The 27,041-nt window shown below is 37.4% G+C and overlaps 1 pseudogene across 1 annotated transcript in view; it reads left to right on the top strand.

Annotated features, from left to right (window-relative positions):
- Positions 1–27,041, top strand: part of LOC111178295 (dnaJ homolog subfamily B member 6 pseudogene) — a 133,219-nt pseudogene extending 106,178 nt beyond the window's left edge. Inside the window, exon 6 of the transcript XR_016391343.1 lies at positions 1–27,041. This exon is cut by the window's left edge and continues 18,510 nt beyond it. The product of XR_016391343.1 is annotated as a dnaJ homolog subfamily B member 6 pseudogene (transcript).

Raw genomic sequence — 27,041 nt, 5'->3', positions numbered from 1 at the left:
GTATTGCCAGGATGAATCTTAACACACACACACACACACACACACACACACACAAATTCAATTTTTTTCAGTATTTAGTAGTGAAAGACATTAATGCATTAATAGTAACACACTTTTGAATATAAATTGAGGATGTTTTCTACTTGTGCATGAATGCTGGCAACTTAGTACATTTTGAGAATTGTTTAAACATGTAATTATAAGCTTAGGTTTAAAAAAGTAAAGCTGGTAAGCTGGGTCTTTGTCATTTGCTTTAAAAAAAGAATGGAAATGTGAATGTGTTTAATGCATTCCTTCCTGAGTGGGACCTGTAAAAACTTAATTAATTTAATTAATTTATGAATTAAACTCTCAGTAATAAATTTAGGCAAAAGGCTAGTACACCAAAAATTATAAAACATTTTGCTGAGAGAATCCTTGTGCATTTCTGGTGGGAATGTAAAAAGGTGTAATTGCTATGAAAAACAGTTTGGCAATTTTTCAAAAGGTTCAATATAGAACTACCAAATGACACGGCAATTCCACTCCTAGGTTTATATCCTAAAGAACTCAAAACAGGAACTCGGATATTTGTAACAAGTTTCATAGCATTATTCACAATAACCAAAAGGTGGAAACAACCGAAGTGTCAATCAACAGGTGAATGGATAAACTATATGTGGTATATTCATACAATGGAATATCATTCTGTCATAAAAAGGAATTACATTTTGATATAGGATATACCATGGGTAAACCTTGAAAACATTATGCTTAGTGAAATAAGCCAGATACAGATGAAAATATAATATTGTATCCTTTCACTTTTATGACATGCCTAGAATAGGCAAATTCATAGAGACAGAAAGTAGAACAGAGATTACCAGAGGCTGGGGGCAAGGGATGGGGTTAGAAGCTCAGGTTTTTGTTTAATGTGCATGGGGGTTTGGTTGGGATGATGGAAACGTTTTGGGTATTGATTTAGTAATGATGTTTACAAAACATTGTATATTTAATGCCACTTACAAATGATTAAAATGATAAAAAATTATGTATATTTTACCACAATAAAAATGAAAAAGAAATTAAGGCATTTCCAGATCTACAAAAACTGAGGGGTTTTTTTACTAGCAGACCTGCCCTTCAACGAATGCTAAAGAGAGTCCTTTAGTTTGAATATATGGATACTAGACAGTAACTCAACTCGACATGAAGAAATAAAGAACAGCAGGAAAGGTAACTAAATAGGTAAATGTAAAAGCCAGTATTATTGTATTTTTGGCTTGTAACTCCTTTTTCCCTATATGATGTAAAAGACAGTTGCAAAACGCAGTAATTATAAATCTGCATTAATGGGAACACAGCATGTAAAGATGTATTCTGTGGCAATAGAAGCATACAGATTGGGAGAGGAATGGAGATATATAGAAGCAAAATGTATACTATTGAAATTATGTCAGTGTTACTCTGAACTAGATTGTTATAAATTAAGATGTTAATTGTAATCCTAAGGCAACCAGTAAGATAATGACTAAAAGATATAGTAAAAGAAATGATAAGGGAATGAAAATAATACACTAGAAAATATCTATTTAATACTAAAAAAGGAAATAAAATAAGTATGGAGAAACCAAAAAGACATAAGATATGGAACATTAATATCCAAATGCTACAAATAAGTCCTTCCTTATCCATAATTACATTAGATGTAAGTGGATTAACCTCTCGAATTAAAAGGCAGAGACTGGCAGAATGGATTTTTTAAAAAAAGATCCAACTAAATGCTGTCTACAGATACTTTAGTTTTAATGACACAAATTGTTTGAAAGTAAAAATATAGTGTATGGAAACAGTACTCACAAGAGAGCTGAAGTTCATATGCTAATATCAGACAAAATAGACTTTGAAATAAAATTGTCACTAGAGAGAAAGGACATTTTTTTTTGGCTGCGTTGGGTCTTCATTGCTGCACGTGGGCTTTCTCTAGTTGCGGTGAGTGGGGACTACTCTTCATTGTGGTGCATGGGCTTCTCATTGCAGTGGCTTCTCGTTGCAGAGCTTCTCTCATTGCGGTGGCTTCTCTAGGTTCACAGGCTTCAGTAGTTGCAGCACTCAGGCCCTAGAGTGCACAGGCTTCAGTAGTTGCAGCACGTGGGCTCAGTAGTTGTGGTGCGTGGGCTCTATGGCACACAGGCTTCAGTAGTTCTGGTGTGCAGGCTCCATAGTTGTGGCTCACAGGCTCTAGAGTGCAGGCTTAGTAGTTGTGGCACACAGGCTAGTTGCTCCATGGCATGTGGAATCTTCTGGGACCAGGGATTGAACCTATGTCCCCTGCATTGGTAGGTGGATTCTTTTTTTTTTATTATTTTTTTTTATTTTTTTTAGGCGGATTCTTAAACACTGCACCACCAGGGAAGTCCTGAGAAAGGACATTGTATAATGGTGAAATCATCAATCCCTGGAAAAAATATAGTAATTTAAGCACCTCACAACAGAGCACCTCACAACAGAGCTCCAAAATATATAAAGTAAAAATGGAGAGAATGGAAGGGAGAAATAGGTAATTTAATCATAAGAGTTGGATATGTCAATACCCTACTTTCAATAATGGACAGAAAAAGTAGATGGAAGATCAGCAAGGAAATGGAAGACTTGAACATCCCTAATTACCAAGCAGACCTAATAGTTACCTATGGAACACTTCACCCAATTTCATCAGAATATTATTCTCAAGGGAACCTGGAACATTGTGCATGATAGATTGTATCTTAAGCCATTAACATGTGTTAATAAATTTTAAAAGGATTTAAATCATACAAAGTAAGTGTTGTAATTAAACTGAAATGAAATATGAAATTAGTAACAGAAGGAAATTTAGAAAAACCACAAAATGTGGAAATCAAACAACACACTACCAAATAAGGAATGGGTTAAAAAAGAAATCATAAGGGAATGTAAAATGGTGCATTTGCTGTGGAAAATAAGTTTGGCAGTTGCTCAAAAAGGTAAAATAAAATTACTTTATGACACAGGAATTCCTCTCCTAGGTATATACCCAAGAGAAATGAAAACATATGTCCATACAATACTTGTACATGACTGGTTATAAGAGCATTATTCATAATAGCCAAAAATATGAAAATAACCCAAATGTATTCAATACATTAAATGTTGGATGGACAAATAAAATGGATGTGGACAAATAAAATGTGGCATAACCATCCAAAGGAATATTATACAGAAATAAAATGAAATGAACTGATATATGCTGCAAGATGGATAAACATTGAAAATATGCTAAGTGAAAGAAGCCATATACAAGAGGCTACATATTCTATGATTCCATTTATATGAAATAATCAGAATAGAAAAATATATAGAGACAAATCTATAGAGATAGAAATCTGTAGAGTAGTTATTGCTATCATATGGGAGGAAAGACAAACTAGGACTAACTACTAATAGGTATGGCTTGGTTTTGGGGATGGGGGTATCAATAGAAATATTCTGGAATTAGATAGTGGAGATGGTTGCAGAACCTAGTGAATGTCCCCAAAACCACAGAAGTGTACCCTTTAAAGTGGTGAATTTTACCTCATGTAAAGTACATGTGAATTTTAAAACCCTATATGTCCCCCATGTGGCCACAAATTATTTACAATCCTCCCACATGCAAAATATACTTACCCACTGCAAAGGCCCACAAAAGTCTCATCTCACTATACCATCAGCTCAAAGTCTGTGAAATCCTCATCTAAATCAGATCCATGCACAGATGAAGTTTTCTCAGGTATACTTTCTTAAGTAAATCACCCCAAGTATAGTTCTTGATCTGAGTTATGTGCACTCCATTTGCCCAACATACAGGGTCGAGACTGATAAAACCCCTATGGGTATTCCTATTCAAATAGGGAGAAAATGTGAAGCACAAAGAAGTACATAGAAATTCTGAAATCCAGACAGGAAAATTTTGGAAGTTTCTTCATTAAGGACTCAGCCCCATTCCTGCCCAGGAATGGCTCAGTCCTTACCCATTGTTCTTGGTTCCACACTTTGAGTCATCCTTCCTTTGATTTGCTAGGTAAGCTATATTTTCAACTACGTAGCTTTTGTGGTTTGCTCCCTGCTAGTAGGTTTCGGAGGTTCAAAGTCCTTTTTTCCTTTTTGTAGTGTTTTTGTCCCTGTCAGTGAAAGTTGGTGGTATGTCTGGAAATGTAATTCTTTTAAAATCATTTTGGTCTCCTATGAATAAACACCACACCCTGAATTTCTTCCAATTAAACCCTTCTTCACCCTGGTCTTATGTCAGGAGGGTTGTATAATAAAGTTTTTATGTTTCTTAGAGACTCTTGTTTGATGAAGATACTCGTAGGTACACCCTTAAACTCTAAAGTGCTATTTTTGTCCAACTTAATATTCTAAAGCAGAACATTGTATCTTTTTGATGCCTTAACAAAGGATTTTAGAGCTATAACTTCAGCTTCACCTTGAGAGCATACAGTATTTTTCTGGCAGGACCCTGGGTTTGATTGTTACTTGGAAACCATTTCTAAACTTCAACATAGTTTGCCTTTAGGAGAGAATGAGAATTTTCCAAACCGTTAGGTCTAAACTTGTTCATGTTTAATACTCCTTCTTTTTTTTTTTAGTTTTTTAAGGAACCTCCATACGGTTCTCCATAGTGACTGTATCAGTTTACATTCCCACCAACAGTGCAAGAGGGTTCCCTTTTCCCCACACCCTGTCCAGCATTTATTATTTGTAGATTTTTTGATGATGGCCATTCAGATTGGTGTGAGGTGATATCTCATTGTAGTTTTGATTTGTGTTTCTCTAATGATTAATGATGTTGAGCATTCTTTCATGTGTTTGTTGGCAATCTGTATATCTTCTTTGGAGAAATGACTATTTAGGTCTTCTGCCCAGTTTTGGATTGGGTTGTTTGTTTTTTAGATACTGAGCTGCATGAGCTGCTTGTAAATTTTGGAGATTAATGCTTTGTCAGTTGCTACATTTGCAAATATTTTCTCCCATTCTGAGGGTTGTCTTTTGGTCTTGTTTATGGTTTCCTTTGCTGTGCAAAAGCTTTTAAGTTTCATTAGGTCCCAATTGTTTATTTTTGTTTTTATTTCCATTTCTCTAGGAGGTGGGTCAAAAAGGATCTTGCTGTGATTTATATCATAGAGTGTTTTACCTATGTTTTCCTCTAAGAATTTGATATTGTCTGGCCTTACATTTAGGTCTTTTATCCATTTTGAGCTTATTTTTGTGTGTGGTGTTAGGAAGTGTTCTAATTTCATACTTTTACATGTAGGTGTCCAGTTTTCCCAGCACCACTTATTGAACAGGCTGTCTTTTCTCCACTGTATATTCTTGCCTCCTTTATCAAAGATAAGGTGACCATATGTGCATGGGTTTATCTCAGGGCTTTCTATCCTGTTCCATTGATCTATATTTCTGTTTTTGTGCCAGTACCATACTGTCTTGATAACTGTAGCTTTGTAGTACAGTCCATTCGGAGTCTTATGTGTTTACATACAAATTGTGAAATTTTTTGTTCTAGTATGACCCAGCAATCCCACTACTGGGCATATACCCTGAGAAAACCATAATTCAAAAAGAGTCATGTACCAAAATGTTCATTGCAGCTCTATTTACAATAGCCAGGACATGGAAGCAACCTAAGTGTCCATCAACAGACGAATGGATAAAGAAGATGTGGCACACATATACAATGGAATATTACTCAGCCATAAAAAGAAACGAAATTGAGTTATTTGTAGTGAGGTGGATGGACCTAGAGTCTGTCATACAGAGTGAAGTAAGTCAGAAAGAGAAAAACAAATATCTTATGCTAACACATATATATGGAACCTAAGGGGAAAAAAAAGGTCATGAAGAACCTATGGGTAAGACAGGAATAAAAACACAGACCTACTAGAGCATGGACTTGAGGATATGGGGAGGGGGAGGGGTAGGCTGTGATGAGGTGAGAGAGTGGTATGGACATATATACACTACCAAGCGTAAAGTGGATAGCTAGTGGGAAGCAGCCACGTAGCACAGGGAGATCAGCTAGGTGGTTTGTGACTGCCTAGTGGGGTGAGAGAGGGAGGGTGGGAGACGCAGGAGGGAAGAGATATGGGAACATGTGTATATGTATAACTGATTCACTTTGTTACAAAGCAGAAACTAACACACCATTGTAAAGCAATTATACTCCAATAAAGATGTTAATAAATAAATAAATATATATATAAAATGCTAAATAGGACCACAAAGCACAGTTTAGACAGAGCAACTAAGATTAACCTTTGCCTCCAATTCTTGAGGTGCCTCTTTCACTATAAATTCTGTAACAGCTATTCTTAAAATTGTTTAAAATTTAAACTAAGCTAAATACAGGTACATGATTTATCTAACTAACCCTATTATTGCACAAGATTCTAGAAAATTTCTTTAGATGTATTATTTTGAATATTTTATTCCTATTGAATTATAATTTGTTTTAAACAATTGTATGAATTTCTTGTGGGGCTGGAGCTGTGGGGATTGGAAATTGGGTAAAACTTGGAATTTTTTTTAGGACTTATAAAATTTTAGCTTGTAATACAATCTGACATGATACTTTCTTCTTAGATGAAAGTACTGAGGCTTGGGCTACATTCAAACGGAAATAAAGATTTGAAACAGTCAAAAAGAAAAAGAAGATGTGGCACATATATACAATGGAATATTACTCAGCCATAAAAAGAAACAAAATTGAGTTATTTGTAGTGAGGTGGATGGACCTAGAGTCTGTCATACAGAGTGAAGTAAGTCAGAAAGAGAAAAATAAATACCGTATGCTAACACATATATATGGAATCTAAGAAAAAATATGGTCATGAAGAACCTAGGGGCAAGACGGGAATAAAGACACAGACCTACTAGAGAATGGACTTGAGGATATGGGGAGGGAGAAGGGTAAGCTGTGACCAAGTGAGAGAGTGGCATCGACATATGTACACTACCAGATGTAAAATAGATAGTGGGAAGCAGCCGCATAGCACAGGGAGATCAGCTTGGTGCTTTGTGACCACCTAGAGGGGTGGGATAGGGAGGGTGGGAGGGAGATAGATGCAAGAGGGAAGAGATATGGGAACATATGCATATGTATAACTGATTCACTTTGTTATGAAGCAGAAACTAACACACCATTATAAAGCAATTATACTCCAATAAAGATGTTTTAAAAAATACAAAAAAAAAAAAGAATGATGTTGGCTGTAGTGGATTTTTAAATTTTTTTTTAATCAAATTGAGAAAGTCCTTCTCTATTCCTAGCTTTCTGAGAGTTTCTATCATGAATGGCTGGTGGATTTTGCGAAGTGTTTTCTTCTGCATCTATTGATATAATCATATGATTTTTCTTCTCTACTCTGTTAATGTGAGAGTTTACATTTTTTGACTTTCGAATGTTGAACTAGCCTTACATAGATGGAAGAAATCTCACTTGGTCATGGTGTATATCCTTTTTATATATTTTTGAATTCTGTTTACTAATATATTGTTGAATACTTTTGTATATACATTTATGAGGGATGTCATTCTCTGCTTTTTGTTTCTTATCATAGTTTGGGCAATTTTTAATGCTGCCTCTTCAGTTCATAAATTTTTTACCTGTTCTCTCCAATCTCTTGAGCCCACCTATTGAGCTTTTAAATTTTTACTGACTCTATGCTTTACTTCTAAAATTTCATTTGGTCTTTTTTATTTCTTCTTTTCCTTGCTGGTGCTTTCTAAATCCTTAATGAGACTTTCTGTTTTTGTTTCAGTTGTGTTTGTAATTCCTCACTGATGCTTTTTTATAAAAGTTGATTGAAAATCATTTTCAAATAATTTTATCATCTGTATCATCTCAGTGTTGACACACTTCAATTTTCTTTTTTCATTCAGTTTAAGATCCTCCTTGTTCTTGGTATAAGTGACTTTCAGTTGAAACCTGAAAATTTTAATATTATGTTATTAGACTCTGGGTGTTATTTAAATCTTCTGCTTCATCTGGTTTTCTCTGACAGTGCTTTGGCAGGGTAAAGAGTATCACCACCTTGTTACCTCCAGGTGTAAGTAGAATTCTAGATTTCCCACTTGACCTCATTACCACCTAAGGATGGGAGCTTATTTGCTTATTTTTACTGCTGGGCAAGAATCAGAATTCTGGCTTCCCTCACAGTCTCCAGTGATACTGTAATGGGGGTGCTTTGGTACCATTAGGTGATAGTGAAGTTCCTTACTCTCCACTTCTCCTTTGATATTTCCCCAGTAGGTAAAAAAATGTTGTGCTGCATGGGGCTGAAGTCTACAGTTTCTACGTGGTCTCCATTGATATCGTGGGGATGAATGGTTTCATTGCTGACGAAGGGGGATGAGAGTCCAAGTTATCTACTTGGACCTCTTGAACATCACCCACGCATGAATGTTGTGATGCTCTGCTACAACCTCATGGGAATTCTGTGGTACCCACCTGGATTTTTCTGGTATGGATAGGGGTGAGGAGCCACAGTTCTTTTCTGTAATGTTTGACTGGAGTACAGCCATTATTATATAAAAGTTTTCTGCCTTGTTAAGATGCTCCTTTCCTGATCTGTTGCTAGGGAAACCAGGATTTATTGGGCCTTTTACAGCAGTAATTGGCAATTTGAGGTTTCTACCTTCTTCAGTTCCAAGTCTAGGATATATTAGGCAAAGAGTAACCCCACAGAACTCATAAACATCTCTTCCTTTTGGTCCCAAGGACCCTAGCTGTCTGCCTTCTCTCCACCTTTCATATTCTTATTTTATATATAGTGTCCAGGGTTCTTATTTATAAGAATGAATAGTGAGAAGAATAGGGAAAAGTATGTCTACTTCATCTTACCAGAAGCTTCTTTTTGGGGAAGGAATCTTCTCTCTACATCAAGTTCTTAAGTATTTATTTGGTTTGTTTTATATGTTCATGTGTGTGCATGTTAAACCAACATGGAGCAAACCATTTAACATACCGAGATTTAGTCTCTTTGAGTAAGTACATAAAGCTTTATTCAACTGCTTTGCTAATAGAGAAGAAAGAGAACACTATTAAATAAATTGATGAGTATAAGCATTATGGTTTTGCTTCCCCTCAACTCCATTTTCAAACTTTCTCAAGGGCAACTAATAAAGAACAGAATTTGCTTATTTGAATTATACCTTGTTCCTTTAGTTGCCTAACTTCTGTTATTAATGCAATGAAATTTCTAAATGATAAGTTGGGAGTGGAAGAAAGGCTCAAATTATATTCCAGGCAGATAATCAGCCCCTTTATACTTGAGACTTAGTTATACTTATAAGCATTATTCATTCTAAAATAAAGGAGTAATATTAAAAATGTTTGTATTAATAAGATACAGATTCATAATTTGGGGGAAAAGTATTTTCCCCTTAATCTTAATATAATACCAAGTAACTCATATTTTTAAAAAGGTTTTCTCCCTTTCAAACCCCTTTTTTATATTAATTAGTTTGGCAACATCAGCTATTGAAATGTCATTTTAAAGAGACTTTTTTCTTTTTTTCCCTTCATTATTTATTTTAATTTTTTACTTGTTTTTATTTTTTTTTTTTGGTTGTGTCACGTGGCATGTGGGATCTTAGTTCCCCAACCAGGGATCAAACCTGCGCCCCCTGCATTGGAAGAGCAGGGTCTTAACCACTGGACCGCCAGGAAAGTCCCAAAGATACTTTATTTTTGTTGTCCATAGTGGGAAAATGTCTTAGCATACATGATCCAACTGTAGAACAAGAGACAAATTTTTATTTGGGTTTGGATATTTTCTTGACAAATCACTTAAAATTTTATTACAGAATAAAATAAAACCCTATTTGGAAATGGTTATATTACACTCAAACTTGCTGTGAGCTCATCTCCAGACTCTTACAAAGTAACCGGCTACAGCCTTAAAAAATAATGTGTTGATGAAAAATTAATCAATAGTCCATCTATGAAAGAGATGGAAAATTGTATTAGAGCCAACCTGAGGATTATAACCCAGGAGACAGATTATAACCCAGAGAGCCCTGAGAACTGTTCTGCCCATTAGAGGTCAAAGAACAGTTATATACATTTTTGAGACAGAAGGTTATATATCACAGTATGTATTGACAGTGTACACAATCTAGAATTGCACTTACAAAGTAATGGGTCATCCTGACCCCTTGCAGGATTAAGAAGGAATGTTATCTCCTAAGGAATGATCTTGCTAGCACTGGGAGTATATTGCTCTATATGGTGGAGCAGGTATTTCTGCCATGGGGGAGGTCTGGTCAATGCATAATGCAGATACACAATGCACAGCAGAAGGGAGAGAGGAGGCCGAAGTGCAGAGAAACTTTTTATGTTTAAATTTTTAGAGAGTTGCCTTAAATTATGAATTTTTATTTCATCAATCTCCCCCTTTTTATCATAAATCTTTTGATATAAAGCATAAGGTGATCAATTATTTCGTCCCTCAATGCAGGTTGCTTACCTGCCCTGGGTTCATCATGTCCCTTGATGGCTGGGACCTAGTAGCCTGGTTCTCTATTTTTGGGAAGGGGGTTGGTTATACTAATAGGATGTTCGGCAAGGACTGAAGGTCAATTCCAAGTTGTCCAATAAGATTTATGCCAGTTTTGCCTCGCATATGCATTGTGCATGTCCATTATTTTATAAAGAACTATAGATGTAATCAATAATTTCAACTTGTTTAGACATCATTATCTTAGTAGGAGTAGGTAATATATGGCATAAAAGGCAAGAAACTATCACCTTACAAGTTAGACAAACTGTAATTAAAATTGCCAGGTGGAGTAAACAACATTATTAGTAAAGTTTTAAGCCAAGATCCTCCTAAACCAAACCATTTTCCTAGTATTTCCCCTAAACTGGGAAGAGGATTATTCAGACCAGAAATTTGAGTCTTCATATGTATTAAGAATGAGTTACATTAGAAAACTTGTCAGGTATAAAGACACAGCATTCAGTATGTATTATAGCACAATTCCCCCTTGAGAAGCAGTTAGAATATCAAGGGCTATGCAATTCTGTAGGACCACTTTTCTCATCATGGAGACTTCTGAATTGAGCAAGCTAATGGCTTAATTACTATCATTCAAAGCTTGTTGAGTAATTTTTAGTAAAGCTTCTATGTGAGTAATGATATCTTCTATTCCATGCGCAGGAACAGATATCATGACCAAATGATCATATCACTGAAAAACTAATCAAACCCAGTGTGCCCACATTAAAGGCAGATTGGCAGGGGCTATTTCCAAGGTTACCGGTAAGTGACCTTGAACCCAAGGGAAAACAATTGTGCATCTCCCTAACCAACCTGAGGAAAACCAAGGCCAAAAACTTGTTCCACAAATCCATTGGATCCCATTAGAAGCTACCCAGTATATCCCTGGTCCTCTTAACCAATTAGTTCCAAACCAATCACTGGTCCTCAAAGTTATAGTATACTGACAACTTTCAGGTGGCATCCACCATAACTTATAAGTATTGCTAGGTTGATTATCTTTGGTATGATTGGTTTGTCCCCATCAGAGAGGGTCCCTCCTATTCAGGTTGCCATAGGCTGGCATCAGATATATTCATCCCATAACTGGGGAATAATGCCACCAAAAAGACGGGTTGTTACATTTTTAGGTTTAGCCTTAGCATACTGCTCTGGTTGGGATTGGGTAACATCTAGTGAAAAGGAGTATTTATGGCCAGGTTCAGAACAGGTGTCATTAATTAACCAGGTAAGAGGGTCACACTTAGTGATATCATTGGTGGCTTGCATGGTACTAGAATTTCTTTCTTCTAAGATAAAATGCCTAAGGTCTAGCCAGTCTGAACCCTGAAGAGGTTAAACCCGCCAGTGTAATCCAGAAGTTCTGGACATGGGTAATTGGCCACAAGCCCAGCAATTGGATTGATTTTTCAAATTTTCAAATGATTGAGCCCAAGAAATAAATACATTTGGTTCATAAGCAAACGTGAGCGATTATCAAGACCTGGTCCAGCATCTTGGGTCATCTATTTACTTCGGATTTCATCTTCTCCTCCTGGTCTGGTAGTGCTGGTTTTAGTTAGTCAAAGCTGGGTGTCAGAAACAGGAGTTGCAGTCCATTTAGGAGAGGAGGCTTTTTAAGGTGAGCAATGTGAATCCAAGAGCTTACTCCTTTTAAGTTTTCCAGCACAGATTTGTTAGTAATATCTGATATGGTCTCTTCCAATTTGGTTGTTAAGAGTCCTTTATTTGATATCTTGTCCAATAGACAAAATCTCCAGGCTGTAACCCATGGTCCTTAGAGTCTTTGTCTCCCAGGAGCTCGCTGTGAAAGTAATTAGTAACTTTTCATTTTCTTTAAGTGCTTTAATAAGTCCTTGGCAATAATATGATACGGCACCCTTAAGTAATGCTGGTTCTTACATGCCTTCATCTAAGCACATAGGTCACCCAGTGATTATTTCAAAAGGAAACAGTTGATGTTTACCAAAAGGGATAGACCTGAGGTTGGGAAGCACCAATGGGAAAGGTTTTCACCATGAAAGACTAAAAGTCTCTGAGAATTTTGCCAGTTGAGTTTTGCTGTTGTTGTTATCTTCATGATCTTATGACTTTTTTTTGTTTTTTTGAATTTATGAATTTTATTATGTTTATTTTTTATACAGCAAGCTCTTATTAGTTATACATTTTATATGTCAATCCCAATCTCCCAATTCATCACACCACCACCACCACCCCCCCGCCGCTTCCCCCCTTGGTGTCCATACGTTTGTTCTCTACATCTGTGTCTCAATTTCTGCCCCGCAAGCTGGTTCATCTGTACCATTTTTCAAGGTCCCACATATATGCGTTAATATACGATAATGTTACTCTCTTTCTGACTTACTTCACTCTGTATGACAGTCTCTAGATTCATCCACGTCTCTACAAATGACCCAAATTCGTTCCTTCTTATGGCTGAGTAATATTCCATTGTATATATGTACCACATCTCATCTGTCGATGAGAATTTAGGTTGCTTCCATGACCTGGCTATTGTAAACAGTGCTGCAATGAACATTGGAGTGCATTTGTCTTTTTGAATTATGGTTTTCTCTGGGTATATGCCCAGTAGTGGGATTGCTGGGTCATATGGTAATTCTATTTTTAGTTTTTTAAGGAACCACCATATTGTTCTCCATAGAGGCTGTATCAATTTATGTTCCCACCAAAAGAGCAAGAGGGTTCCCTTTTCTCCACACCCTCTCCAGCATTTGTTATTTGTAGATTTTCTGATGATGCCCATTGTAACTGGTGTAGGTGATACCTCATTGTAGTTTTGATTTCCATTTCTCTAATAATTAGTGATGTTCAGCAGCTTTTCATGTGTTTCTTGGCCATCTGTATTTCTTCTTTGGAGAAATGTCTATTTCGGCCTTCTGCCCATTTTTTGATTGGGTTGTTTGTTTTATAAATATTGAGCTGCATGTGCTGTTTATATATTTTGGAGATTAATCCTTTGTCCATTGATTCGTTTGCAAATATTTTCTCCCATTCTGAGGATTGTTTTCTCGTCTTGTTTGTAGTTTCCTTTGCTTTGCAAAGGCTTTTAAGTTTCGTTAGGTCCCATTTGTTTATTTTTGTTTTTATTTCCATTACTTGAGGAGGTGGATAAAAAAGATCTTACTGTGATTTATGTCAAAGAGTGTTCTTCCTATGTTTTCCGCTAAGAGTTTTATAGTGTCTCGTCTTACATTTAGGTCTCTAATCCATTTTGAGTTTATTTTTGTGTATGGTGTTAGGGAGTGTTCTAATTTCATTCTTTTACATGTAGCTGTCCAGTTTTCCCAGCACCACTTATTGAAGAGACTGTCTTTTCTCCATTGTATATTCTTGCCTCCTTTCTCATAGAATAGTTAACCATAGGTGCATGGGTTTATCTCTGGGCTTTCTATCCTTTTCCATTGATCTATGTTTATGTTTTTGTACCAGTACCATATTATCTTGATTACTGTAGCTTTGTAATATAGGCTGAAGTCAGGGAGTCTAATTTCGCCAACTCCGTTTTTTTCCCCTCAAGACTGATTTGGCTATTTGGGGTCTTTTGTGTCTCCATACAAATTTTAAGATTTTCTGTCCTAGTTTCGTGAAAAATGCCAGTGGTAGTTTAATAGGGATTGCATTGAATCTGTAGATTGCTTTGTGTAGTATAGTCATTTTCACAATATTGATTCTTCCAATCCAAAAACATGGTATATGTCTCCATCTGTTTGTATCATATTTAATTTCTTTCATCAGTGTCTTATAGTTTTCTGCATACAGGTCTTTTGTCTCCCTAGGTAGGTTTATTCCTAGGTATTTTATTCTTTTTGTTGCAGTGGTAAATGGGAGTGTTTCCTTAATTTCTCTTTCAGATTTTTCATCATTAGTGTATAGGAATGCAAGAGATTTCTGTGCATTAATTTTGTATCCTACAAATTTACCAAGTTTATTGATTAGCTCTAGTAGTTTTCTGGTGGCATCTTTAGGATTCTCTATGTATAGTATCATGTCATCTGCAAACAGTGACCGTTTTACTTCTCCTTTTCCAATTTGTATTCCTTTTATTTATTTTTCTTTTCTGATTGCCGTGGCTAGGATTTCCATAACTATGTTGAATAATAGTGGTGAGGGTGGACATCCTTGTCTTGTTACTGGTCTTAGAGGATATGCTTTCAGTTTTTCACCATTGAGAATGATGTTTGCTGTGGATTTGTCATATATGGCCTTTATTATATTGAGGTAGGTTCCCTCTATGCCCACTTTCTGGAGAGTTTTTATCATGAATTGGTGTTGAATTTTGTCAGAAGCTTTTCCTGCATCTATTGAGATGATCCTATGGATTTTATTCTTCAATTTGTTAATATGGTGTATCACATTGATTGACTTGCAAATACTGAAGAATCCTTGCATCCCTGGGATAATCCCACTTGATCATGGTGTATGATCCTTTTAATGTGTTGTTGGACTCTGTTTGCTAGTGTTTTGTTGAGGATTTTTGCATCTATATTCAACAGTGATATTGGTCTGTAATTTTCTTTTATTGTAGTATCTTTGTCTGGTTTTGGTATCAGGGTGATGGAGGCCTTATAGAATGAGTTTGGGAGTGTTCCTTCCTCTGCAAATTTTTGGAAGATTTTGAGAAGGATGGGTGTTAGCTCTTCTCTAAATGTTTGATAGAATTCGGCTGTGAAGCCATCTGATCCTGGGCTTTTCTTTGTTGGAAGATTTTTAATCACAGTTTCTATTTCATTACTTGTGATTGGTCTGTTCATATTTTCTATTTCTTCCTGGTTCAGTCTTGGAAGGTTATACCTTTCTAAGAATTTGTCCATTTCTTCCAGCTTGTCCACTTTATTGGCGTAGAGTTGCTTGTACTAGTCTCTTAGGATGCTTTGTATTTCTGTGATGTCTGTTGTAACTTCTCCTTTTTCATTTCTGATTTTATTGTTTGAGTCCTATCCCTCTTTTTCTTGATGAGTCTGGCTAATGGTTTATCAATATTGTTTATCTTCTCAAAGAACCAGCTTTTAGTTTTATTGATCTTTGCTATTGTTTTCTTTGTTTCTGTTTCATTCATTTCTGCTCTGATCTTTATGATTTCTTTCCTTCTACTGACTTTGGGTTATTTGTTCTTCTTTTTCTAGTTCCTTTAGGTGTAAGTTTAGATTGTTTATTTGAGATTTTTCTTGTTTCTTGAGGTAGGCTTGTATTGCTATAAACTTCCCTCTTAGAACTGCTTTTGCTGCATCCCACAGGTTTTGGATTGTCGTGTTTTCATTGTAATTTGGCTCTAGGTATTTTTTGATTTCCTCTTTGATTTCTTCAGTGATCTCCTGGTTATTTAGTAACATACTGTTTAGCCTCCTTGTGTTTGTGTTTTTTTATGTTTCTTTCCCCTGTAATTGATTTCTAATCTCATAGCATTGTGGACAGAAAAGATGCTTGATATGATTTCAGTTTTCTTAAATTGACTGAGGCTTGATTTGTGACCCAAGATGTGATCTATCCTGGAGAATGTCCCATGCGCACTTGAGAAGAAAGTGTAATCTGCTGTTTTTGGATGGAATGTCCTATAAATATCAATTAAATCTATCTGGTCTACTGTGCCATTTAATGTTTGTGTTTCCTTATTAATTTTCTGTTTGGATGATCTGTCCATTGGTGTAAGCGAGGCGTTAACATCCCCCGCTATTATTGTGTTACTGTCGATTTCCTCTTTTATAGCTGTTAGCAGTTGACTTATGTAGTGAGGTGCTCCTTTGTTGGGTGCATATATATTTATAATTGTTATATCTTCTTCTTGGATCGATCCCTTGATCATTATGTAGTGTCCTACTTTGTCTCTTGTAACATTCTTTATTTTAAAGTCTATTTTATCTGATATGAGTATTGCTACTCCAGTTTTCTTTTCTTTTTTCTTACATCTTTATTGGAGTATAATGGCTTTACAATGGTGTGTTAGTTTCTGCTTTATAACAAAGTGAATCAGTTATACATATACATATGTTCCCATATCTCTTCCCCCTTGCATCTCTCTCCCTCCCACCCTCCCTACCTTACCCCTCCAGGTGGTCACAAAGCACCGAGCTGATCTCCCTGTGCTGTGCGGCTGCTTCCCACTAGCTATCTACCCTATGTTTGGTAGTATATATATGTCCATGCCTCTCTCTTGCTTTGTCACAGCTTACCCTTCCCCCTCCCCATATCCCCAAGTCCATTCTCTAGTGCGTCTGTGTCTTTATTCCAGTCTTACCCCTAGGTTCTTCATGACATTTTTTTTCTTAAATTCCATATATATGTTTTAGCATACAGTATTTGTCCTTCTCTTTCTGACTTACTTCATTCTGTATGACAGACTCTAGGTCTATCCACCTCATTACAAATAGCTCAATTTCGTTTCTTTTTATGGCTGAGTAATATTCCATTGTATATATGTGCCACATCTTCTTTATCCATTCATCCAATGATGGACACTTAGGTTGTTTTCATCTCCGGGCTATTGTAAATAGAGCTGCAATGAACATTTTGGTACATGACTCTTTTTGAATTATGGTTTTCTCGGGGTATATGCCCAGTAGTGAGATTGCTGGGTCATGTGGTAGTTCTATTTGTAGTTTTTTAAGGAACCTCCATACTGTTCTCCATAGTGGCTGTACCAATTCACATTCCCACCAGCATTGCAAGAGTGTTCCCTTTTCTCCACACCCTCTGCTGCATTTATTGTCTGTATATTTTTTGATGATGGCCATTCTGACTGGTGTGAGATGATATATCATTGTAGTTTTGATTTGCATTTGTCTAATGATTAATGATGTTGAGCATTCTTTCATGTGTTTGTTGGCAGTGTGTATATCTTCTTTGGAGAAATGTCTATTTAGGTCTTCTGCCCATTTTTGGATTGGGTTGTTTATTTTTTTGTTATTGAGCTGCATGAGCTGCTTATAAATTTTGGAGATTAATCCTTTGTCAGTTGCTTCATTTTAAAATATTTTCTCCCATTCTGAGGGTTGTCTTTTGGTCTTGTTTATGGTTTCCTTTGCTGTGCAAAAGCTTTGAAGTTTCATTAGGTCCCATTTGTTTATTTTTTTTTATTTCCATTTCTCTAGGAGGTGGGTCAAAAAGGATCTTGCTGTGATTTATGTCATAGAGTGTTCTACCTATGTTTTCCTCTAAGAATTGGATAGTTTCTGGCCTTACATTTAGGTCTTTAATCCATTTTGAGCTTTTTTTTGTGTATGGTGTTAGGGAGTGATCTAATCTCATACTTTTACATGTACCTGTCCAGTTTTCCCAGCACCACTTATTGAAGAGGCTGTCCTTTCTCCACTGTACATTCCTGCCTCCTTTATCAACGATAAGGTGACCATATGGGCGTGGGTTTATCTCTGGGCTATCTATCCTGTTCCATTGATCTATATTTCTGTTTTTGTGCCAGTACCATATTGTCTTGATTACTGTCCAGCTTTCTTTTGATTTCCATTTGCATGGAGTATCTTTTTCCATCCCCTCACTTTCAGTCTGTGTGTGTCCCTAGGTCTGAAGTGGGTCTCTTGTAGTCAGCATATATATGGGTCTTGTTTGTTTGTCCATTGTGCAAACCCGTTTCTTTTGGTTGGAGCATTTAATCCATTCACGTTTAGGGTAATTATCGATATGTATGTTCCTATTACCATTTTCTTAATTGTTTTGGGTTTGTTTTTGTAGGCCCTTTTCTTCTCATGTGTTTCCTGCCTAGAGACGTTCCTTTAGCATTTTTGGTAGAGCTGGTTCGGTGGGACTGAATTCTCTTTGCTTTTGCTTGTCTGTAAAGCTTTTGATTTCTGCATTGAATCTGAATGAGATCCTTGCCAGGTAGAATAATCTTCATTTTAGGTTCTTCCCTTTCATCACTTTAAATATGTCATGCCACTCCCTTCTGGCTTGTAGAGTTTCTGCTGAGAAATCAGCTCTTAACCTGATGGGAGTTCCCTTGTATGTTATTTGTCATTTTTCCCTTTCTGCTTTCAGTAATTTTTCTTTGTCTTTAATTTTTGCCAGTTTGATTACTATGTGTCTTGGCGTGTTTCTCCTTGGGTTTTTCCTGTATGGGACTCTCTGCACTTCCTGGACTTGGGTCGCTATTTCGTTTCCCAAGTTAGGGACATTTTCAAGTATAATCTTTTCAAATATTTTCTCGGGTCCTGTCTTTCTCTGTTCTCCTTCTGGGACCCCTGTAATGTGAATGTTTTTGCATTTCATATTGTTCCCCTCATCTCTTAGGCTGTCTTCATTTCTTTTCATTCTTTTTTTATTCTGTTCCACAGCAGTGAATTCCACCATTCTGTCTTACATGTCACCTATCCGTTCTTCTGCCTCAGTTATTCTGCTATTGATTCCTTCTAGTGTACTTTTCATTTCAGTTACTGTATTGTTCATCTCTGTTTGTTTGTTCTTTAATTCTTCTATATCTTTGTTAAACATTTCTTGCATCTTCTCCATCTTTGCCTCCATTCTTTTTCCTAAGTCCTGGATCATCTTCACTCTCATTTTTCTGAATTCTTTTTCTGGAAGGTTGCCTATCTCCACTTCATTTAGGTGTTTTTCTGTTGTTTTATCTTGTTCCTTCATCTGGTACATAGCCCTCTGCCTTTTCATCTTTTCTATCTTTCTGTGAATATGTTTTTTGTTCCACAGGCTGCAGGATTGTAGTTCTTCTTGCTTCTGCTGTCTGCCCTCTGGTAGATGAGGCTATCTGTCAATTGAGTTTTGATAATACTGTTTATTCTTTCTACCAGTCCTGAAGATTGGAGGTGGTAAGCGCACTATTGGCCAAATATGGATTTTATTATTTTCCCAGTAAAGTGAGTTCCTTGGTCGTGGTGCAACTCGAAAGGGATCCTCCAAACAGGAGTTATTCTTTCCAATAGTAATTTACCTACTGTTAAAGCTGTTGCTGTTCTGCATGGAAAAGCTTCAACCCAGTGTGAAATCATACAGATCATTACCAAAATATATTCATATCCTTGAGATTGTGGCATTTGGATGAAGCCCAGTTGCCATACCTCAAAGGGTCCCCTAGGAATGGGAAAGTGACCTTGTGACCGATGGAGTCGTTTTCTGGGATTATATTTAAGGCAAATAATACATCCAGTATATGCCTTTTTGGCTACCATTGAGGAGCGCTTCGAAATGTACTCTTTTCTCCATAGAGTTATTTTTTCAGGAGCCTGTTGGGTCAGGGAATGCATGTGCTGGAGTAAGGGTAACTGAGCCCCCATGGGCACTATAAGCCTCTTATTATTTTCCAAATCATATTCGTGAGGTGGGATCAAAGAATCTTGTTTTCTTCTTCCATATTTCTTTTTCATCTTTTGGGGCTAATTCTTGAACCTGTAGGGGAAATTTCTTAACAGTTAAATTGGGCTCAAGTTTAAGTAGTGGACATTCTCAGAGCTGGACAGAAATAGAACTTAAAGCAGCTTGTTTAGCTGCCGAGTCTGTGAATTGATTCCGTTTAGCCTCTATTGAATCAGATTTGGAATGTCCAGGTATTTTGATAATGGCCAATTCTTTGGGTAATTATGGAGTCTAGTAATTCTGAGACTAGTTTCCCATTTTTTTATGAGCTTCCCTGAGGAAGTAAGAAATCCTCTTTCAGGGCTTCTCTGGTGGCGCAGTGGTTGAGTGTCTGCCTGCCGATGCATGGGACGCGGGTTCGTGCCCCGGTTTGGGAGGGCCCCACATGCCGCGGAGCGGCTGGGCCCATGAGCCATGGCCGCTGAGCCTGCGCTTCCGGAAGCTGTGCTCCACAACGGGAGAGGCCACAACAGTGAGAGGCCCGCATACCGCGAAAAAAAAAAAAAAAAAAAAGCCTCTTTCCTTCCAGAGCATTCCAAAATCATGAGCCACTCCAAAATCATAGTGACTATCAGTATAAATATTTGCTATTTGATCCTTGGCTAGCTGAGAAACCCTGATTAGAGCAATTAATTCAGCTTGTTGTGCCAACTTTGGTTCTGGTAAGTAAGAAGTTTCAGTTATGTCCACAGTGGATGTTATTTCATTTTCAGCACAGTAATGTCCGTGTTCATCTTTTATGTAAGATCCATCTGTAAACAAACTTAAGTCAGCATTATCAGTAGGATTTCTTGTAAATCATTCCTAGGAGTAAGAAGATAATCCATTAGTGAAATACGGATGTGATGTTTTCTTCCTGACACTGGAAGCAAAATTGTGGGGTTAAGATTATCACATTGAGCCAAAGTATAATAATATTAGACAAAGAAAGCAACAATGCCTTGTAAGAAGTGAGTCTACTCACAGAATAGTGCTGAGTATAATGAGAATTTAAAAGAGATTCCACTGAATGTGAAACATAGACAGTCAAAGTAGACCCCATTATGAGCTCTTCAGTAACTTTGAACAAGAGAGCTGTTGTTGAAACAACCTTCATATAGGGTGGGATTCCTTTTGCCGCTGAATCTAGGTGGTGGCTATACTATCCTATGGGTTGATGCTGGTCACCACGCTTCTGAGTTAACACACCCCTAGGGCATTTCCTTTATCTTCATGCACAAAAAGAAAAAATGGTAATTTATAATTAGGATGGCCTAATGCCAGAGCCTGAGTCAATGAAGATTTTTAAGGCATCTGTAGCCTTTTCTCCTTTTATTGTCCTTTCAATTGGGCCTGATCAGTCGTACTTAAGTAACACATAGAGGAGTTGGGAAATTAGGGGAAAAGTAGGTACTTAATTCCTACAGTATTCAGTCAAACCTAGAAATCCTCTTAGCTATTTCTTTGTTTTGGGTAGCAAGAAAGCCAGGATTCCCTTAATTCTTTCAGAATCAATTAACAATCCTTCCTTGGATATCAAATGACCCAAATATTTCACAATTGGTAAACAGAATTGCAGTCTGTTTTTAGACACTGTATGTCCCTTAGAGGCTAATTGTTGTTACAGACAGTTTCTGTTTGAAAGTCCTGTTTGGGGACTTCCCTGGTGGTCCAGTGGTTAACACTCCATGCTCCCAATGCAGGGGGCCTGGGTTCAATCCCTGGCCAGGGAACTAGATCCCACATGCATGCCACAACTAAGAGCCCACATGCTGCAACTATAAGATCCTGCATGCCAAAACAAAGGTACCATGTGCCTCAACTAAGACCCAGCACAGCCAAATAAGTAAATAAATAAATAAATATAGAATAAAGAAAGTCTTGTCCAGTTCTTGAACACAAAAGCAAATCAGCTACATATTGAATCAAAACAGAGCCATTAAGGAAGTGAACAGCTAAATCAGCTTTAAGTATTTGAGAAAAATAAGTGGGTCCTTCTGTATAGTCTTGCAGCATAACTCTCCAAGTATACTGATGATCTTCCCACATAAAGGCAAAGAGGTATTGGTTTTCATCTTCCACTGGAATACTAAAAAATGCACTACATAGGTCTATTACTGAGAAATAACAGGTGTCTGCTGGAACGGCTGAGAGCAGGGTGTGAGGATTAGGAACCACAGTGTAGCAAGGGATCACAATGGTATTTATACCTCTCAGATCCTGAACAAACCTTCAGCCTTCCTCATTTAACTTTCTTACTGGTAAAATAGGGCTATTACAAGGACTGGTACAAGGAATTATAAGTCCTTTATTGAGGAATTCCTGAATAATAGGAATTCAATTTGATGCCTCTGATCTAAGTGGATATTGTCAAATATTGGGTAGAGGCTTGGAATTATCGATAGTTACTTTAATGGGAGTAGCTGACTTGATTTTCCCAATGTCTGAGGAGGAGGATGACCATAATTCCTCAGGCACTTGTAACAGTAGTTAACTTCCTCTCCATCTGTCCAAACTCTTGTTTTCATTACCATCAATTTCTTGGTAATTATGTTCTTGTCTGCATCTAAGTTTTATAAATCTAAAATAATTTCACCCTTTGGTGGAAAGATAATATGGCTGTTGTATGCCTATGAAGGTCTCATCCTATTAAATGAATTGGAGCACATTTTACCAAAAGGAAAACATGTCTTCCAATGATAGTTCCTAACTGAAAATTTATTGGTGCTGGTTTAAAAACTTGTATAGGTAAATTAGAAACCCCTATCATTTGAATCGACTGTTTATTCTGAGGGAGAGGGCAATGAATAAGGGTAGGGTTAAGAACAGATAATGTAGCCCCTGTGTCTACAAGGGCCTTAGAAGTTTTCCCTCTGATTTTTATTTCAATTTCCCCGAAGGTAGTTAGTGAGAAGGAGGGGGAATGCCTTCTCATAATCCTCAGAGCACCCGTATTCCTTGTTAATCCTACCTTGTTCTAAATCTCATTTAAATTTGTGGCAGTCTCTTTCAAAATGCCCAGGTTTTCTGCAATAAAGATGTTACTGAAGTCAGGTCTGGCCGCTTGCCACTCAAAAATCAATATCAAGAGGCAATTGTTGGTAGAAAGGAAAGTTGCTTTTAATCAGAATGCTGGCAATCTGGGGAGAAGGTGGACTCATGTCCCTCAAAAACTAACTCCCAAGATTCTGCTTTGCCATGAAAGGTTTTAAAGGGAAAAGGACAAGTAATTTCAGTTAATCATTGAGATAGGGGGTCTGCGTCATCGCCATCTCCTACTGCATGCAGGCTTGTTGACTCCTCGTGGTCTTTCTTTAGATGCTATTTTGTTCACACAGTTTGTTCACAAAGTTTATTTGAAAGATTACTGAAGGGGAAGCTAGGGAAACAATCTGGTCATCTGTTAATTACTTTTTCTTCATTTCTACTTCTTTGATCTATGGAAAGAACCAACAGGTTAGGCAAGGTACTGTGTGATCAAAAGATATGAAATGTGTGCTACGGCCAGAGATGGGGGTGCCTGGTTATATTAGTTACAATATAGCTTTCCTAAAGTGACAAAACAAAGGGGCCTCCTGCAGAGAGCTCTTTTCTGCAAAGAGCTCTTTCCTGCCAAAAGCTGCTTACAAATCCCCACTTGTCAGAATATCATTCCATGTTTGTGGGATTATGGGTGAAGGTCCATCTTCTGTAACTTCTTCCTGCTGACATAGGGTACCATATTTTTAGAGTGGAAGATGTCAACGTAGTTCTGTAGTATCTCTTTGCTGACAGTTTTAGTTGCCTATTTACATACATGGGCAGAACAAGCTACAATTATTTTGATGCCCACATAGATATAGATTATTATGAGCAATAGTGTTTTCTCTTTTGATTTTCCTTACCTATTTTAATTGAAGTATAGTTAATTTAATATATATATATATTCTTTTTCAGATTGTTTTCCATTATAGATTATTACAAGATATTGAGTATAGTTCCCTGTGCTATATACTAGGTCCTTGCTGTCTACCTATTTTATATATAGTAGTGTGTATATGTTAATCCCAAACTCCTAATTTGTCTTCCCCCCACCTTTCCCCTTTGGTAACCATAAGTTTATTTTCTATGTCTGTGAGTCTGTTTGTGTTTTGTAAATAAGTTCATTTATATCATTTTTTTAGATTCCACATATAATGATATCATATGATATTTGTCTTTGTCTGACGTACTTCACTTAGAATGATCATCTCTAGGTCCATCCACGTTGCTGCAAATGGCATTATTTCATTTTGATTTTATGGCTGAGTAATATGCCATTGTATATATATATCACATCTTCTTTATTCATCTGTTGATGGACATTTAGGTTGCTTCCATGTCTTGGCTATTGTGAATAGTGCTGCTATGAACATTGAGGTTCATATATCTTTTCGAATTAGAGTTTTCTCTGGATATATGCCCAGCAGTGGGATTGCAGGATCATATGGTAGTTCTACTTTTAGTTTCTAAAGGAACCTCCATACTGTTCTCCATAATGGGTGCACTAGTTTACATTCCTACCAACAGTGTAGGAGGGTTCTTTTTTCTCCACACCGTCTTCAGCATTTATTTGTAGACTTTTTACTGATGGCCATTCTGACTGGTGTGAGGTGATACCTATGAGCAATAGTGTTAATCCCACTCTCTTAAGGATGGTTCTTGGAACTGTGCTAATCATAGATTCAGCACTGCTCAAGATGGAGCAGCTTATGTCATGGCTGCAATCTGGCCATCATGCAGTTAGCTTTTTCCCTCTGGTGGCAGTTATAGTATCTGTAAAACAACTCAGAAATGTGCATCAGATACTGAATCTGTGACTTTATTGTCCTAATCATTAACTGCTTGAGTCTGCTCTTTTGTGACTCACGGAGGGCTGGGAGATTTCAGCTTTTCTACAAACAAGAGGCAGGGAACATGGAGGGGGCCTTTGTACTTGGAAGGGGGGCCCACAGGGTTCCAAAGGCAGGTGTGGTTGCTTCAAGACTGATTGAAATTTGGGCCAGGTAGTCTCAATGGACTGCTGAGCAGTTGTAACTGCATATTCATAACGTTGGCAGCTTTTTCCTTTTCTCTTTTCTGTAAGGTTTTGGAGAGTTTGTCAGCAATAGTGACAAGTGTATTAGTATACATAGTAGCCCAATCAAGTTCATATCTTTTTACCAGTCATGCCAATTCACCTATTCCTTCTAGGAAAATATAATTTAATATTGGATCATTCTGATGGTTCAGGAAACTCTTTGGGTCAGTGCCAGAGTGATATTTGACTATATTTTCAAATCTTTTGAAATAATCAAAGAAAAGTCTCTTCTGGCTTTTGTTTGCATTGATGGATTTTTGCCCAATCTATTTTCTTTGGAAAGATCTTTGGAATAGCTTAATAAAGGTTGTGGGCAATTTCTCTGCATTTCTGGCAATCTGCATCCTTGTTTAAGAAAATCTTCCATAGGTGTCTTCTAATCTATCTCCTGGAGCCATTCTTTTGCTTTATTTTCAGAGACTAGTAATTGTACAAGCTGGTACAAGGCTGAATATCCAGGCTCGTAAGTTGTTACTGTAAGGTCAAATTATTTAGCAAAACCCAAAGGACCCTGTAAAGGATCTGGAAAATCCTTAGTTAAGTTCTTAAGTTCTGTCTTAGTCCAAGGGGTATAGGTAAGAGCAAGCTCCCCTCTACTTATGGGTTTCTCCTTAAAGGGAGCAGCTGTTATTTTAGAGCTGTCTTTATCCTTTCCCTTAGACTCAATAAGTTCTTTCTTTGAAATTGAAGGTAGAAGAGCAGGAAGGTCAGGATAGGGAAGCACAAAAAGAAGAGGATATGAAGAAGCTGAAGGAGGAGGAAAGAGGGGGAGAATAAGCAATGGTTTCTGAGGTCTTTTCTAATTAAGCCACTGTTTCTAATAATTTTCAGTTTGTCTCTTACAATGAAGCCACTTTATCATTCTCTTGCTTTGAGGCTTCCAGGTACCAATTAAAATATGCCTTCCATTCTGGCTGTTTGATCTTATAGCTGGATATTTTTCTAATTGAGCCTGCGAGTAAACCAACTTAGTTTAAAATCAAAAGTGCCCCATTTTGGCCATCTCAGGCACAAATTATATTTGGTCAGACCTTACCATTTAGTTAAATACTTGCAAGTGTCAGTTCCATAGATGTTATACATAAACCCAGCTGGGTTTCCCAGAGGTGGCTGTTCATCTGGGAGCTTTTTGGCCTTTGAGGCACAATTTCCCTTTATTAATTTGGTAGCCTAATTCAGATATGATATATGATCTGAACAACTTTCTGAGGATGGTGTGTTTGATTGGATGGGTGCTGCTTCTGAGTATAGCTCCCCCAAAGAATTACCCTTGGGTCAGTTCAACTCTTTTATGTGTCTTGGTTTCTCCCTCTTACAATCTAAAACTTCCATGGGTGCTCTGATCACTAGGTGATCAGCCTCTGTCACATTTCCCAGAAGAGCAGTATTTACTTAATGGTTGTAGTGGGGCTCCCTTTGGGACCACTACACATCACAAGGATTAATCCTCAGACACTTCTGCTAGGTTCTTAGCCACCTGAGGATGCCTTGTGGCTGGAAGGAGCAAAAGTCCCTTGTGCCTTGGAGCAGAATAATTCAGTCTCTCATTTCACTAGCAAACGGTTTGTTCAGGCCATATATCAACTTGTTTTCTCTAAAGTTAAGCCAAATTTAACAAAAACCAGCCACCTATGGTTCCCTGGACCTCCTACCCAGATCCCCATACATGCCTGCCTAGGAAGATGCACCAATGCCCCTTAAGACTCCAAGTCTTAAGTAAAAACAGCTCAAATAAAATTTTTAGGATCCTCATTCAAACAATGAGATCCAACTATCAGGAGAACTCGAGGAGTCAAGATGGCAGAATAGGAGGATGTGGAATTCACCTTTCCTCACAAGTACATCAAGAATACAAACAGGGGCTTCCCTGGTGGCGCAGTGGTTGAGAGTCTGCCTGCCAATGCAGGGGACACGGGTTCGTGCCCCAGTCCGGGAAGATCCCACATGCCGTGGAGCGGCTGGGCCTGTGAGCCATGGCCGCTGAGCCTGCATGTCCGGAGTCTGTGCTCCGCAACGGGAGAGGCCACAACAGTGAGAGGCCCATGTACCGCAAAAAAAAAAAAAAAAAAAAAAAAAAAGAATACAAACAA

The sequence above is a fragment of the Delphinapterus leucas genome, chromosome X, assembly GCF_059928025.1.
Source record: "Delphinapterus leucas isolate spDelLeu-1000000601 "Yukka" chromosome X, BTC_Dleu_Yukka2, whole genome shotgun sequence".
In the NCBI taxonomy this organism is placed as follows: domain Eukaryota; kingdom Metazoa; phylum Chordata; class Mammalia; order Artiodactyla; family Monodontidae; genus Delphinapterus; species Delphinapterus leucas.
This window is presented reverse-complemented; position numbering and strand designations above follow the sequence as displayed.